This window comes from Ambystoma mexicanum, chromosome 10 (assembly GCF_040938575.1).
Source record: "Ambystoma mexicanum isolate Mex_15411 chromosome 10, UKY_AmexF1_1, whole genome shotgun sequence".
In the NCBI taxonomy this organism is placed as follows: Eukaryota; Metazoa; Chordata; class Amphibia; order Caudata; family Ambystomatidae; genus Ambystoma; species Ambystoma mexicanum.
Genome location: NC_090932.1, coordinates 697,168,560 through 697,186,350, shown reverse-complemented (window position 1 = coordinate 697,186,350; position 17,791 = coordinate 697,168,560).

Here is a 17,791-nt window from a genome sequence, read left to right as displayed (position 1 = left end):
CACAGATTATTCTTCATCTGGATCTTGCCAGACCGGATACTGCTGCGTGGTTTACGGGGTGCCTTGAGGAGGTGGGCAGATGGATGGCTGAGAACTGACTGAAGCTGAATGATGAGAATACTGAGGAGCTGGTCATTGGCTCCTGCTGTCCTTTGTCTTTCTGGACCCCCGACTTCTGGCCCTCTATTCTTGGCCCTTTTCCTTCTCCTGTTGTCTGTGTTAGAGACTTGGCGATCAAACTATCTTCCTCCCTGTCGAAAGCACAATCAGGTCTCTTCAGTCTGCCCAGTTGGACATTTTAAGCTCATAATTTTTTGGAAAGTCCTAGTCTTTAGCCCCCTTAAATTGCATGCTCGTGTGGTGGTGTCACGATCCCTCATCATGCGGTCCCCAGGGCACTCCCTCATCCCCAGTCCCGCCCTTCTCTCACTTCCCCCCTTCCCCGGGACTCACGTGGACTCACACACGTCTTGCGGGCACACCCGCGCCTGGTCCGTAATAGGACGGCTGTCAGACTACGGCCGTTTCTACATTGGCAACTGCCTTGGCGCATAGGATCGCGAAGGGCTAACCCTGAGCTTCCGCATCGCGGGACTGTGAGGTCACGTGATGCTCTTGCCCGATCACGTGACCATGCCACGCATCACGTGACCAGAAGCGCGAGTACATAAACCCGGAAACCTGGGTATTCGTTGCTTCTCAGCTGTGCTCTGCATTCTGTTTGGCGCTACGGACTTTGAATCATCTTTGGATCACTCACGGAATCGACCTGGCCTGCTTTACTGGACTCCTCTTGGATTTACCCCTTCGGATTTGTTTGCACAGTGATACACGGCTCTCGACCACGGACTGTTATTGGACTGCCTCCTGGATCACCCTTTTGCACCCTGGTTCTTTGAACTCCTTGCCTCACAGTTCCACAGCTCCACAGCTCCTGCTGACAGGCGAACAACTGAGCCTACTCCTCTTGGGGTACTGCCGTCCACGTGGGTCCCGGATCTCTCCACTAGGTTCCTCATCCCCTCCTTGACCCTGATTGGTAAGACCTTTCCGGTTATTCTAATACTGTAGTTACTGTTTCTTGCTTGGTACTTAATCCGCATTTTCAGCAGTGTGGGGTCCCAGAGGTTCGCGTTCCCGGACTTGGACATTTGAACATCTTCGCCTGTGACCTCAACGGCTGCACAGAGAGTTGCTTTAAGTTCTCCCTGTGCGGCATTTGGGGACGGAGGCCTCTACTGCCTACACGACACTCAAGTCTCAACAGACTGAGAAGCCTATAGTCGTGTAGGCAGTGGAGGGGAACGCTGAAGACCCCATGTCTGCTATAGTCCAAGCCATTACAGTGCTACGAGCCGATATGGCGGCAGCCAACACGGCTATCCATCAACGTCTCGACCACATACAGAGTGCCAGACACCCTTTACCCCCAGATGTAGAATTCGGAGACACACCCTCTGTTTCTCGACCTGTTCCACCTCCGATTGTTCCCCAGAATCCCGTTCCCATGATGCTACCTACTCCATTCCCATTGGCGGCCCCTGAGAGATACCACGGGGATCCCAAGAAATTTAGGACCTTCCTAAACCAATGCAAGTTGCATTTCCTGTGCCGGCCTCAGGCTTTTCCAGATTCCACCACGAAAGCGGCATTTACCCTTTCCCATTTGGCTGGGATTGCCGCTGCATGGGCCAACCCCTTATTGGAGAACGATAACCCGGCCTTATATGATTTCGATCTCCTCGTCACCGAGATGTCCAGGGTTTTTGATACTAGACACAAGGCCCGATCCCGAGATCTGGAACTTCTGGATTTGTGCCAGGGTAGGGGTTCTCTCATTGAATACATAACCCGTTTTAACCAGCTATCCGCTGAAACCTCTTGGCCAGAGGGCAAGAAAGCAGTCGTCTTCTATAGGGGCCTCAGCAACCCTATGAAGGACGCCTTATCAGTAGTACCCTCATTACCCACTGCATTCCAAGATCTGGTTGACTTGTCACTCCAGGTGGACGCACGTAGGTCCGAAAGAAGAGCGGAAGCAGGTTTCACTCACTCCTCCACTTCTCCCATGACAGCTCCTTCTTCTGACTCCTCCCAAGAACCCATGCAGATCGGGGGGGTCAGGAGTCCGATATCTCCTTTGGAAAGGGAACGCAGGAGGGCGGATAACGCTTGCTACTACTGCGGCACCCTAGGTCATTTTGTTAAGGAATGCCCACGTCGTCCCAAAAACAAGCCACAGGGTTTTCAGATAGCTCGATCATAGTACCGGGGACGGGATCGAGCTATACCACAGACACCCCGAACCCTACACCCTCTTTCGGGCGTATCCGGCCCATTCATGTACAAGCCACTCTACAGCCCACAGCGTCCGTTTCACATCCTGTTACTCTGATAATTGACTCTGGGGCCACGGGAAACTTTATCGACATTTCCTTGGCCCGTTTGTTAAACCTGCCCCTCTTGACCAAGACCAGGCCTGAACCGGTACAGGCTGTAGATGGCTCGTCCTTGATTTCGGGCCCAGTCAAACAACAAACAGCCCCTTTGCTATTAACAATACAATCCAGACATAGGGAGACCATTAGTTTTGACCTTATCACCACGCCACAGTTTGGGCTCATCCTGGGAATCCCTTGGCTTCAGGAACATAATCCCCTCATTGATTGGAAATTGGGTTTGGTTCATTTTGAGTCGGCAGTCTGCCAGCACTTCTGTCTTCCCACAGACGCACACAGCGACAATCCTGCCCAGGCTATAGCTCATCTTACAGTACAGGATCCGCAAGATACACCATCAGAACACGTAGTTGGGTTAGTGGCACTAGACGTTCCCCAGGTCTATCAAGATTTCGCAGCTGTCTTTGATCGTGGCTCCTCTGAAACACTGCCTCCACATCGCCCGTACGATTGCCCCATCGATCTACTCCCTGATACAGTGGTTCCCACGGGGCGGATCTATTCCCTCTCGCCATCCGAGGAAATGACTCTCAAGGAGTACATTAGGAAGTCCTTGAGCTTAGGGCACATACGACCATCCACCTCGCCTGCAGCCAGCCCTATCTTTTTTGTGCCGAAAAAGGAAGGCGATCTACGCCCATGTGTTGATTATAGACGCCTGAATGCTATCACGAGGAAAGATCGGTACCCTATTCCCCTCATCACGCCCTTGCTGGACCGACTCACACACGCTACCATTTTTACAAAACTGGACCTCCGCGGAGCCTACAACCTGGTCCGCGTCTGTTCCGGGGACGAATGGAAAACCGCTTTCTGTACCCGGTACGGCCTATACGAATATACAGTCATGCCCTTTGGGCTGTGTAATGCCCCGGCGACCTTCCAGAGGTTTATGAATGATATCCTGAGCGATATCTTAGATGTTTACGTCGTGGTTTACCTCGATGACATCTTAATCTTTTCTCAATCCCTGGAAGAGCATGTGCGACACGTTCGTGAGATATTAACACGCTTACAGAAACACTCACTATATGCCAAACCGGAAAAGTGCCTGTTCCACGTTGGTAATGTTGATTTCCTCGGGTTCTGTATCACTCCCGGGGGGTTGTCCATGAACCACTCCAAGGTTAAAGCGGTTTTGGACTGGCCTATTCCTGCGAACCTGAAAGCCCTTCAGTCCTTTTTGGGTTTTGCGAATTTCTACAGGAGATTCATCTCTGGGTTTTCTTCTATCGCGTCTCCCCTCACTGCATTAACCAGTCCTAGAGTTCCCTTCCTTTGGTCTGATACACAACAGAAGGCCTTTGATTCACTGAAGACTGCTTTCACCACAGCCCCTGTTCTTCAGCATCCCGACTCTGAACTCCCTTTTATCGTGGAAGCTGACGCCTCCTCCTTCGCTCTTGGTGCTGTCTTATCCCAAGCATGTCAGGCCACGGGTCGTCTGCACCCTGTTGCATTTCATTCCCGCAAGTTTACCACCCCCGAGTCTCACTACACCGTGACCGAGAAGGAGTTGTTGGCGGTTATGGACGCTTTCCGCGTGTGGCGACACCATCTCTTGGGCGCCAAGTATCGAGTCACAGTGTTTACTGATCACCAGAACCTGCAGGACTTGGCTTCCCTGAAGTGCCTTAACAGCCGTCAGGTGAGGTGGCACCTTTTCTTTGCAGCATTCGATTTCCAAATTCGGCATCGGGCTGGTTCCGCACACGGCAAGGCCGATGCGCTGTCCCGCTCTCCCGGGGGGGTCTCTCTTCCCGTATACCCTAACACAATGTTGGACGACACTAAGGTCGTTTGTCTATGTACTCCCTCGATGCCCTTAGTGGACGCAGTACGCAAGTGGGTGTCCTTACATCCCGACCAACTATCTGAGTGGGATCCGGTGTTCCAGGACGGCCTCCCGTTTGTGCTGAACCGCCTATTCTTGCCCACTGCCGACACACGCAACATGGCAATGGAATGGTCGCACGATGCCCCTGTGAATGGTCATCCTGGCCAACGCCGTACGTTATCCCTCCTGAAACGTTGGTGTTGGTGGCCGGGCATGAAGAGGGACGTGGATTGTTACGTCAATACATGCACCATTTGTACACAATGCAAAACCCGTAGGGGTCGCCCGTTAGGCCTGCTTCTCCCTTTACCTGTGCCCCCGAAACCATGGCATACGGTAACCATGGACTTTGTCACGGAACTCCCTCGGGTACAGGGTTACGACACTATTTGGGTGGTGGTGGATTCCTTCTCAAAGATGGCACGCTTCATCCCCTGCAAGGGTATCCCCTCTGCTTCCATCCTGGCCACCCTGTTCTTTGATACCGTCTTTTGTCTTTTTGGGTTACCCTCTGTCCTTATATCAGACCGGGGATCGCAATTCACTTCTCGCTTCTGGCGCGCTCTAACTAGGTTGTTGGGTATCGATGTCCGGTTCTCTTCGGCCTACCACCCGGAGACGGATGGTCAGACCGAAAGGACTAATCAAACAATGGAACAATATCTCCGCTGTCTGATCCTGCAACAACAGTGCTCTTGGTTGCGTGCCCTCCGACACGCTGAATTCGCTTATAACAATGCGGTTCATGCATCCACTGGGTTCTCCCCCTTCTATGTTCTCTATGGCCAACATCCCCGTACATTACCGATCCCTGACCTTGCGGCCTCCACCAATCCGGCCGCCAGCGCCTGTCTTAGGGATTTGTCCTCTATCCACGACCAGACTGCTTTACATCTCTGTGAGGCTCAGTCTTCCATGAAGGTCCAGGCAGATAAGAAACGGCTGTTGGCTCCGTCTTTCTCGGTGGGTTCCCGGGTATGGCTTTCCACTCGTCACTTGAGGCTAGTGGGTTGTAGGAAGTTGTTGCCCCGTTTTGTGGGTCCCTATGTGGTTTCCCGGGTTATCAACCCTGTCACATACCGACTGGTTCTCCCGGGTTCTTGGAGGGTACACCCTGTATTTCATGTCTCCCTTCTCAAACCGTGTCCGGCCCCGTCCCGCTTGCGCGCCTCTGCTGCCCCGGTGTCCTTGGCTTCCCCAGACGAGTATGAGGTTTCCTCCATTCTGGGCTCCCGGGTCTGCAGGGGGCGCTTGCAATACCTGGTTGATTGGGTCGGTTATGGTCCGGAGGAGCGCTCTTGGGTTCCTGCTATTGATGTCCACGCTCCCCGGTTGGTGGCTCGCTTCCACCGGGATCACCCTTCCTGCCCACGGGGTCGTGGGCCTTTGGGAGGGGGTTCTGTCACGATCCCTCATCATGCGGTCCCCAGGGCACTCCCTCATCCCCAGTCCCGCCCTTCTCTCACTTCCCCCCTTCCCCGGGACTCACGTGGACTCACACACGTCTTGCGGGCACACCCGCGCCTGGTCCGTAATAGGACGGCTGTCAGACTACGGCCATTTCTACATTGGCAACTGCCTTGGCGCATAGGATCGCGAAGGGCTAACCCTGAGCTTCCGCATCGCGGGACTGTGAGGTCACGTGATGCTCTTGCCCGATCACGTGACCATGCCACGCATCACGTGACCAGAAGCGCGAGTACATAAACCCGGAAACCTGGGTATTCGTTGCTTCTCAGCTGTGCTCTGCATTCTGTTTGGCGCTACGGACTTTGAATCATCTTTGGATCACTCACGGAATCGACCTGGCCTGCTTTACTGGACTCCTCTTGGATTTACCCCTTCGGATTTGTTTGCACAGTGATACACGGCTCTCGACCACGGACTGTTATTGGACTGCCTCCTGGATCACCCTTTTGCACCCTGGTTCTTTGAACTCCTTGCCTCACAGTTCCACAGCTCCACAGCTCCTGCTGACAGGCGAACAACTGAGCCTACTCCTCTTGGGGTACTGCCGTCCACGTGGGTCCCAGATCTCTCCACTAGGTTCCTCATCCCCTCCTTGACCCTGATTGGTAAGACCTTTCCGGTTATTCTAATACTGTAGTTACTGTTTCTTGCTTGGTACTTAATCCGCATTTTCTTGCAGCAGTGTGGGGTCCCAGAGGTTCGCGTTCCCGGACTTGGACATTTGAACATCTTCGCCTGTGACCTCAACGGCTGCACAGAGAGTTGCTTTAAGTTCTCCCTGTGCGGCATTTGGGGACGGAGGCCTCTACTGCCTACACAACACTCAAGTCTCAACAGGTGGCTGCTCTGATGCTAAGCAGTATCGACAACGGCAACACTCTTTATCTTTCTGAACCTTCTTACCCCCTGCACCGCTTGCAGTTACAGGGAAATACAGATATACAAGCAGTACTTTGACCCTCTTTCGGTGCCCATATGTCACCCCTTCTATGTCAGCTTCATAGGCTCCCTGTTGTGAAGCGAGTGCTGTTCAAGTCACTCTGCATCGTTCGTTGTGCCTTCTAGAGCTCTTCGCTCCCATTCATCTTTGATGTTTCAAATACCTCGGGTGAGACTTTCTCGCATGGGGGGCCATGCCTTTTTTCTGTGGCGGTCACAAAAGCTTGGAACTCTCTCCCCCTGTCCTCGTAGGCTACTTCTAACCACTTGCCCTTCCGCTTGGCTCTGACAACCTTTCTTTTTTAGTCAGAAACTTCTGCTGCTCTTCTGATTCTTTGTCGGTTAGGTGTGCGCCATGATGCCTTTGGCTGACGTGCGCTTTATACGTTTTAATGCCATAACATAACCTAGGATTACATTTTTGGGGCCAAACATCTGGCAAAAAAGAAAACCTGGTGTACTTCATGACACTTGGAAAAAATGTGCATGCATTGCAAGGCCCTGATGACAATATTGTCTTTATAGAGAAACTGAAGTCGCATGAGGGATTTTCCAGTTTTGTATGCTGCTTTAAACAGTTTGAAATGTTGTATGTAAAGTGAGGTAGACAGGTGTGTAGCTGTCAAATTTACTGATGGGGTGGAGCAAAGGAAATAACTGTTTCTGGTACTGGTAAGGGTGTAAATGTTGTCATGGGAATGCTTTTACGTGGTTTTTCCTAGCACATGCAGGGGTGTAAATGGCAGAAAGGCTGCTGGGGCAAATCTTGGATCCCCCAATCTGTGTAAATCCATATCTGGCATTTGTAAAGCATACATGAATGACCAGAGGCAATAGCTTACTCCATAGACACCGGTGGGCCAAGACCATTGTAAAATCACCCTAAGGGTTTTTTTCAGATGTGTCACAGAGGTGCTGGAACGTGAGGGCTATCGGAGCTAGGAAGCTTCTAGTTGCACGGGCTAGAAGAGAAGTTTGGAGCTACTGGGGCATGGTGAGGGATTCTCTTGGGCAGGAATGTGTGCTGCGTTGTATGAATGCATGGGTATTCTGGGAAAGTAATGGCTGCCCAGGGGAGGTGTAACATATCGCTAATATAGGAGAAACAGAAAATAGGGAGCAGAGTACCGGAATCCATTGGAGTACAGAATGTACGGTGAGCCCTTACATGCACATGGGCGTAGTGAGCAGGGTGCTTGGCTCCGGGTGGGGATGGAAATTACTGTCTATATTATTAGTGGTCTTTGGATTAATGTTTGGTTGTTGTTGTTGTCTTCAGTGTAGTCCTGTATGTTGTTCCTATTTATCTCAGAGTTACTGATATTGATATTGATATTTTATTTCTATCGCGCTCATAAACAAGTGTTTCAGAGCTCGACAAGGCAAGGGAAGGGGAACAGAGGAGAAACAAAAACAACAATCTTACTAGGCCCAGTGACATTGAGAACACGAGGGTGGCCAGGTGCATGGTGCCGAGGGAGAGTAGAATCAGCAGGGGAGAGGGGGGGCGAAGGTAGAAGCAAAGAGGAAGGTCTTGAGGTGCTTCTGGAACCAGAGATGTTTCTCCTCAAGTTATAGAGTAGCAGGGAGGCTGTTCCAGAGGGAGGCCCCAGGCGAAGACAGAGAACTACCCGCCTGCTCGTTTCTTTGAGAAACGACTGACCCTGAGGGAGTTAGAGGTAGAGGAGCGGAGTGCTCAAGATGGGAGGTATTTGCGGAGGGATAGCTGAAGGTATGTTGGACCCAGGCCCCAGAAAGCCTTGCGGACAATGCAGAGGGTTTTGAATTTAATCCTTGCATCCACTAGGAGCTAATGGAGAGATTTCAGAGCTGGAGAGATACGATCCCAGGGCTTGAGGCCAAGGACATGTCTCGCAGTCCTGTTCTGGATAAGTTGCAAAGGGCGGAGAGTAGAAGTAGGTAGATTAAGGAAGAGGCTGTTGCAATAGTCCAATTTAGAGAGAACCAGAGCTTGGGAGACAGTGAGCTTCTGGGGGAATGAGAGGAAAGTAAGAGTACCTCTGAGGAGGTGCAGTAGGAATTTTGACTCTTTTGATACATCAGCGATGTGGGCGGAGAAGGAGAGTGTGGAATCAAAGGTGACACCAAGGTTCTTGACCTCGCAGGTGGGGATAGGAGGAGGGCCAGGGGAGGCCAGCCAGAGAGTGAGGGGAAAGGAAAGTGATGGTGTGCCGATGAGGAGGATCTCAGTCTTGCTGGCATTCAGAAAAAGATCGTTGGCGGCACACCAATCTTGAATGGCAGTTAGGCAATCAGTGATGAGAGAGGTGGAGGAGGTGGCCGAGGGCAGCCTGAAAATGAGTTGAGTGTCATTCGCGTAGCACTGGAAGTTTGAGCAGAAAATGGCAATACAGCGGGCGAGAGTTGCTAGGCATTGGTTGAAAAGCCACAGAGAGAGGTTAGACCACTGGGGAACACCACAGGTGGAGAGGAAGATAGATGATAGGAAGGACCCAAGTTGTGTCGGTCAGAGAGGAAAGAGGTCAGCCAGGCCAGAGCCTGATCGGTGATGCCCAGGTTATCACGGAGACGGTTGAGCAGGATGGTATGGTTGACCGTGTCGAAGGCAGAGGAGAGATCGAGTAGGATGAGCACAGAGGGAATGCTAGAGTCAAGGTTGGAAAGCAGATCTTCACGGATGTTCAGTAGAGCAGTTTCTGTGCTTCTGCTGGATCTAAAGCCAGAGTGGTGGTCATGGAGACAGCCAACAGAGTCAGAATGAAGGATTAGCTGAGAGATGGCCAGCTTTTCAAGGAGTTTGCCCAAGAGGGGGTAATGGCAATTGGGCGATAGATGGCCGGACAAGAGGGATCAGCTGTGGGTTTCTTGAGGAGAAGATGCACAAGGGAGTGCTTAAGAGGGGAGGGGGAAGGATCCTGAGGCAAAGGAGTGGTTGAAGAAATCTGCAAGGGTTATCAATAGGGGTCCTTGATAGTTTTAGAGGATCAGGAATGAACCTGTTTTGACGAAGCTTTCATAGATCGGACTTGTCTAGCGACCTCATCAGGGGAGAAAAGAGGAAAGGAAGAGAAGGAGGGAGGGGGGATGGCTGGAGGAGGGTCAGTGAGTACAGACGGAGAGGGGAGAGGAGAGGGAGTGGAGGAGAGGGTGGACAAGATGTCCTGCGTTTTTGAGATAAAGTGAGAGGCCAGGGCATTGTAAAGAGCCTGAGAGGCAAGGGGAGGGGTAGAGACTGCAGCAAGGCTGGCCAGCTCCTTGCAGATATTAAAGAGTTTGGCTGAGCTGTTAGATGCCACAGAGACACGGGCTTGAATGTGGACTCTCTTCTTGGTAGGGACAGAGAGACGGTATTGCCTTTGGAGTAGGCTACAGGCCAGTTTATCAGAGGATGAACAGGAATCCCTCCATTTTTTCTCAGCCGCCCTACACTTAAGTTTAAGTGTAGCTAGGTTGGAGTCATACCAAAAATTGCACTTGGCTTTGGACTTCAGGCGGATCCTCGTGACAGGGGCAAGAACATCAAGAGTATCAGAAATAGAAGAATAGAGAAAAGACAGGGCTGTGTCATGGTGTGAGTCAGCCAGAGGATGTGGGGGAGGGAGAGTAGGTGGCAGCATAAAGCCTCGACTGACACATGCTTCATGGGCCGGATATCCAGGAAGGTAGGTGGCAGTGTTGGGATAGGCTTGGCTTGGGGGGAAGAGAGAGGGATATAAGAGGAGAGGAGGTAGTGGTCACTCCAAGAGAGGGGAGTGGAGAGAGGGATAGAGAGGGGGAGGCTAGAGGAGATCAAGACATCAAGTGTGTGCCCTGCAGAGTGTGTTGGGCCAGAGGGGAAGATAGAGAGGGAGAGGGAATCACAGAGGTTGTGAAAGAGCAAAGTTGAGGGACAGGGAGAACCAAGGTGAATGTTGAGGTCACCAAGGAGGAGGAGTTCAGTGGTTGAGGCCAGAAGAGAGGAGGAGAGGTCAGCCCACTCAGAGAGAAAAGAGGTAATCTGACCGGGGGGCCGGTAGAGGGTGGCAACAGTAAGAGAGTGGCTAGGAGAGATTGAGAGCCTGCAGACCAGGCATTCGAAAGAGGAGTAGACCTGAGTGGGAATGATAGTGGTAGGAATCCACTCTGGAAAGATCAAGGCTACACCCCCTCTGGGCCGAGTGGACCTGGGTGTGGAGAAGATCTTGTAGCCATCAGGGAGGAGAGTGACAAAGCTTGTCACAGAGCTGGCCGTGAACCATGTCTCTGTAAGAGCAAGGACATAAAGGTCAAGTTCTTCAAGGAGGTGGCAGATGTCAGAGGAGTGTTGAACAGCAGAGCGAGAGTTGAGAGTAGCAAGATGGAGAAGGTTGCCGGCCTTAAAGACCTTCCGGGGAGGGGTACAAATCAGAGGTACGCCCTGCGGAGTTGTGGAGGTAGCCAGAAGAGGGGCAGAGGAGGGAAGAGTGGGCAAGGTAGCCAAGGAATGAGAGGAGGGGACAGCAAGAGAAGAAAGGAAGTTGATGAGGCGAGTGAACCGCCCATCAAAGAGGAGGAGATTGGCCTGGGGACCAAGTTGTGTTAGGGCAGTAAAAAGAATGAAGCCCCTCCCCAAAACTAGTTATAGAATTTCATACTATGATGATGGAAGAAATACATATCCAGAATTTAAATTACATAGATATTGAAAGTCTAACTGATTTGGGCAAAAAAGATTGAGCTTAGGCTAAAAGAAGGGTTTGTTAGAATATAATAATAAAATGCATTGTTCTTTGCCCTAAGCTAATTCCTTTTTCACGATCAAACTCCCGTTCTTTAAAACGGAGTTGCATTTGTCAGTCATTGAGTAGAAACAAAATAGAAATGTGTTCATGGCTTCCTCAGTCAGTCATTACAAGAAAAGGCTGAATCCATAGACAGGGAATGTATCAGTCGCCTGACCTTCACCGATAAACTTAGGTTAAATAACATTAAGAATAGGTCCATCTGTTCTGCAAAGTAAAGTTAATCTGTTCCAATATAGCGGTATCCCTACAAAAATATCCCCACCAAAAATATCGCTGTACATATGGCTGTTTGTCTCGCGTAGGCAATATTTTTGGGGAGGATATTTTGTGGGAGCGGGAGTTGCGGGGGTGTCCCCCGCACATTTTAAAATAATGCAGGGATTGCGGGGGTGTCCCCCGCAGAGTCCATGAGTCAATATCGCCACAAAAATATGGCAATATTTTTGCATCGCAATATTTTTGTGGGGATATTAACACATGAACCAATATAGCCCTATTCTTTCCCTTAAATGCTACGTAAACGCTGACTGCACCAAGCAGAGGTTAGTTACACATTGAGTCATAGTATTCAGCCTTTTCACTTTGTTAAATGCACAAAAGGTACCTTCTCAAGACTGTACAAATAGTGTGACCATTGTTTGACTGGAGGTCAAGTGGATTTTTTGTTTAAGTCCTCAAATATAAGGCACCATCCACCGTCCATGAACTGGCTGAAAGAGTTTGTCATTAAAGCCATAATTAAAGTAGAAACTTGCAATAACAATAATAATTATCGGAAATGTAATTTGTTTTAGCTTCTGGGGATTAGGGCATTATTATGTATATAGTCAGAACATATTTGTGTTGGTATCTCTTGTATAACATTAACCACTGACCTATGCTTATGCAGGCTACAGTTTCTGTATAAAAAGAAGAAGCTGTGTACTATTCAGGCACTTCACTTCTCCACTCTCCGTGAAATACTGGTCGTGGAAGGACCTGAAGTGTGCTTGAGTGTATTGTATGTGTATATTAAAAATTGCCGTGCAAATTTGAAACTCTGTCTCAGCTACTCTACTTTGTTTGAATTATAGTGCTTAGAAGTCTCAAAATATCGTATTTTCTAGAAGAAAATGAATCGAGCAAATACACATTAGTGAAGGTGTAGTACTTAGCCTGGTGTTTGAAGTGTCTTCCAGCCTCCAAACAGTCATATTGTTTGATATTTTGTACATACACTGTTCTTTATTCTTTCCTTTTAGTTGATATTACACCTCCACGCAATTTAGTATTAACTCATTTAGAGATTGTGATGTACTAGTTCTTGCCAAACAAAAGGACTAAACACAAAGTACAAGTTAATGTGTATTAAAGCACAGGGGTGTTTACACCTTTAGATGATTTTCTTGTGACATTAAAGAGGCATCCTTTTATAATCCTCCTACTGAAGGTTAGGTGTATTCTCTCCATGGACCTGGTTCTGCTCTACACTAGAATCTACTTTATAATACTATTTTGACTTGACTTTACTCATAACATTCCGTACGGTTTTACATTATATCCTTCACATTGCTGTTAGTCTCAGATGCCAAATGGTTTCACTTTGTGTCTATCTTCAACCCTTATAGAGATTCTTAAACTTGCACAAATCTCTCTCTATCTTCATGGAGTTTGCTACAAGGATGTCCAAGTTGGTTGGACCTGGACAATTGTACACTTCATAAACACTTTCAATTACTATTGGATTTGAACAGTTATATTTCATGGAGTACAATCCAAGCACATTATTTAATTCTTGTTACGTTCACCAGGTCTCTGGGGAGGCGTTGGGGCATGGTTGCAGCCCTCCTGGGGGTGAGGTCACTCGGGTTCGACTTCGCCCTCTGCGCTTATGTGGTGACTGGTGGTAACAGGTGATGCTGCTCGGGACTGTTCCTGCGTGGTGAATAGGGGGCGTGTGTATGCCAGCTTGTGCACCTGATCCCCTTCCAGACCCCTTCTCCCAAACCATGGTACCCGTGGGATGCGCTGTCCCTGGAAAGCTCACCTGTTGATTAGATTTGGTGAGCACTCTATCCTGCTGTTTCTGGCAGGGGCGCTTGTATGATCTGGACTGAGTTCCTTCACTGGTCCCTTGAACGTGGTTGTCCAGTCCCGCTGAGACTAAGCCACTATACTTCAGGTAAGTGTTCCTGGTTGCCTTTGTCTTTCCTCGTCTGTTTTTGTTGTATTGTAAAGTTCGTTGTCTTGTATTACTGTCCGTTCCACTTTTGATGTTTGCTCTTTTGCTTTCTTCCCTTGCCAGTGATTTTGCCGGCCCGGCAGAAGCTGCGGAGCTCGAGATCACAGCCAGAGGGCATGAGGAACGAGGCTGCAATGGTACAGTAGCTGGTAAGTTGTTAACTATGGGGCGCGCAGGGTTCAAATGCGGTGCGGCCCTAGTATGGATGTTCTAACCTTGTCTTTCTTCTTCTTCAGGGTCCCATGTCGCGGATGCGGAGTGCAGTGTTGCAGCATTAGGATCCAGATCACTGGATGTCAGCAGATGAGCCTGCAGATGAAGCGATGAAGCACTGGTTTCTCGGAGGTGAGTATGCAGGAGAATGCCTGGTTTCAAAGAAAAATAAACTGGTCCAAGCAGTGGTGAGCGTCAAGTTGCATGTGAGTGCACAGTAATGTGAAGCATCAGCCTTAAGGATGGAGCAGCTTATATAGCTGAGCTTCTGAAGCCATGCCCACCAGGTTCAGCCTGACTGCCACCCTCGATGAGTCAGCACATGAAGACAAGGCCTAGGGAGCCACACCCAATAAGTCAGCACATGAAGATGTTCTCTGGAATAAAGGCTTTCAGCTCCTGGAAAGTTCTTGTAAAATAAAAGCACTCCTGCACTGAAATAAAGTAAAAGCACTCCTGCACTGAAATAAAGTGTTCCTGGTCACATCTCTATATGAGCCTGGCGCCACAGGCACCAGGACTGAGTCCAACCAGGGCCCCTGTGTTTATAGATCCCAAAGGGACATAGGTGAGTCAAGTGACCCCTCACTAGATGGTATAGTTTTTGTGTTCTGGGGCATGTGGCCTTGACAATTCTTAGACTCAGACCATAGTGCCCTTCATAAACTATCTTGAATACAGTCAAAGATTCTGCTCTAACCCGTGCATTTCTAAGTCTTTATGGTGAACACACTCCACAAGTCTCTTATCAGACAATTGTGTACTTTATAGGCGTTGTGTTGAATCCTCTCAATGATTGTCTGACTCTGATTGTTTAGCACTTCCTCTAGACATGTGTCTTTCAACATTCCTCTCACTTTCTCTCTTCCGGTATTCTGCTACGTGGCTTGCTGTTCACAGCATTAAAATGTTTTAAGCCTCTCTTGTTAACATTATGGACTACATATCCCACAACACATCAGTCTTGCCCTCTCTATCAAAGACTTAATATCTTCTGTGCTTCCCCAGCATTTTAATGATTCAAGTGTTTTTCCTCTCTTGCTCTCCCAATGATTCAATGACTTGGCTTGAGCTTCATTAGTACTATAATGATTAAAGCCTTTCTTGGTCAGACCATGGACTACAGATCTCGAAATGCTTTAGTCTCTCTCTCGCGCCAATGATTTACGATTGTAGAGGCTTTCCAAGAGTAGTATTTCTCGGCTTTCCAAAGGACTAGAGTCCCAAGCAGACATATATATTTTTCTCTCATGTTGTTGCTTCTCCTACATCTGACTGACTAGGCTCGCAGTCCCAGGACTTTGCTGCTTGCTTCCTATTCATTGGATGAGTCAGTCTCTCAGACATTGTTCTATGTACCCCTTCAGATGCCTCATTCACACTGCTATGCACTCTTTACAAAACATGGGTCTATGCCATCTTTTCTACACTTCACTTTGCTTACTCTTCAACCCTTCTCATCTGCTTCTGACAAACTCTTTGTGCCAGGCTATTTCAGGACCTCTGGTGCTGTACGCCGATAAAACTGTATGCCTTGGTGTTACGCTCTAGTCCAGAAGTCTTCAACCTTTGTCTCTTCAGATGTTTTCCACTACAAATTCCATCAACTATATCCAGCATAGCCAATATTTAGGCAAGATTGTGTGCAGTACCCATTGTGAGACTACAGCAACCTTGACCTCCTGGCAATAGGAACCCAACTGTTATTATAAGTCTGTACTACACAGGTTGGTAGTGTGGCTGAGCAGCCAGGCTTATGTCAAGAGGGGTTAATGTGAGCAGTAGAGTGGTTAACCAGAGATTCACAGTGACAAGTATTCAAATAAACTCTTACACTCAATGTTTCTTGATTAAACAATTATTAATTTATTTAACAATCAGTTATGTAAGCCTTCTTCAGAAGGGAGCAAAACATGTAACACTTCAAAATACACTTCAATACACACCCTGTTTCTCTAAATCAGATTATACCCATTGGGAATGGCACACAGACACTTCCTACACCCCTAGGTGACCTATAGCTTGGACTCTGTGGACATTGATTTATCACTGGTACATTTAGAGCAATACTGAGTTAGGTGCAAGGGTTAGATAGGGGAATAAACAAAAGTGAACAAATACTTCATAAAACTAGTAAGTACTTTTTGAACCCTCCAATGCAAAGTAAATTAACCCTTTCCTGGGGGAAAGGTAAAGACACAAAGTCAGAGGTACAACGAGTCTCTCAGGAGCCAGGACAGCCAATGTTAGTTGAGCAAAGACTAGGGGAGCTGAAGATTTTCTCTGCAGGTAAGTAAAGTCTTGCACAATGTTTTCAGAAACGTTTGTAGAAATAAAATCCCTTGAAGGGCCACTAGCTGGGAGGCTTGTGAGGGGCAAAGTTGGAAGCAACTCTACAAGGTTATCCAAGACCGGTCTCAATTGAGAACAAGTAAGGCTACACCACATGAGGTAAATTCTCTAAGACTTTACAGTACCTTTGGTTAGAAGGAATGGTTCCAGCTGGCTTCTGTTCCTGTACAGTTCTGCAGATCCTTGTGTACCAGGACCCTTACCTTTCCACACATTTGAAACCTTTAGATGTAAATGGGATTGCCAGTGATCAGTCGAGGAGATGACAAATAGAGCAGGATTCCTAATGGCATAGGAGAGATAAGGTCTCTTTAGCTTCAGTCCATAGGCGGGATCATTGGGTTTAACATTGGCATTAATCCAATTGACGATTTGCTGTATTTCTTTTTTTTTGTTTAAATGTTTTTCTTATGGGAAATAAACATACATGGCAATTAATAGACCTTAAGAATATATGATAAGTGTATACAGGATGCAGAAAAAACTGAATAATTTGTGAACAGATAATTGACAATAAAATGGGGCCAGGTATGAATAAAAACTTGGGTACAGTCAGCTTGAAGAATTTTAAAAAATATGAGAGGTGGGTGACAATACAAGACAGACAAAATGAATAACGGACAGGACATAACAAGACAAAACACACACAAGGGGGATGAGGGGATACATGGCAATCATGGCAAATTATGCTTATTTAACATTAATGGGAGTCAATGTTGGATAAGAAATCAAGAAAGGGTTGTGATTTCAATTGATGTATGCATAAAAGGACAAGGACAGGATGCTTTACAATTTTCTAATCTATGAATATTACAGATATTGATCCACCAAAACTTATACTGAAATGATTTAAGTTTTTCCAATTAATAGTGATAGTTTGGATTGCTACCATTAAACATAAATCAAAGAGAGAATGTGCATATGTGTTAGCTGGAGTAGATTCTAAATTGGAACTTCCAAAAATAAGGAAGTCAAAACAAAAGTCTTGTTGAAATTTAAAAATAGATTTGATAGTGTGCCATAGAGAGTTCCAAAATGTGCTGTATTTCTAATCCTCTCTGGTAATCAATAAGAACTGGGAATTCCACACGTCCATCGCAATTGGTGGTCTATTGAGTTTCAGCTATCATGCATGTTTTTATCAGGCTCCTTAAAAAAAAAAAGGATAGAGTCCCATTTATTTGTTTACAAAAAATTGGGCAGGAAGAGAACTTGCGAGATTTGCAATATATGCAAACGTTAGGGACTAAAACAATTTCAATAGGCTTTAGTCAACACTACTAGGATAAGACTAAAGGGTTCCATTCATTTAAATGGGTATGTATGTCTGAACAGAGCAATTCTTTATTTAACCTTTTGGTGCCTTGTAGAGTAGGAGCAAATTGTATACCAGGTTACTTAATACAATTTACACCAAGGGGTTGTTAGGTAGTATGGGAAATGTTTGTTTAGTTAAATGCCCTCTATCTTTTACCAATTGGCTGAGACAATTCTATAGTCAGATTTTAGGGACATAAGGACAGAAATAAACATTTATGGATTGGTGACATTTAAC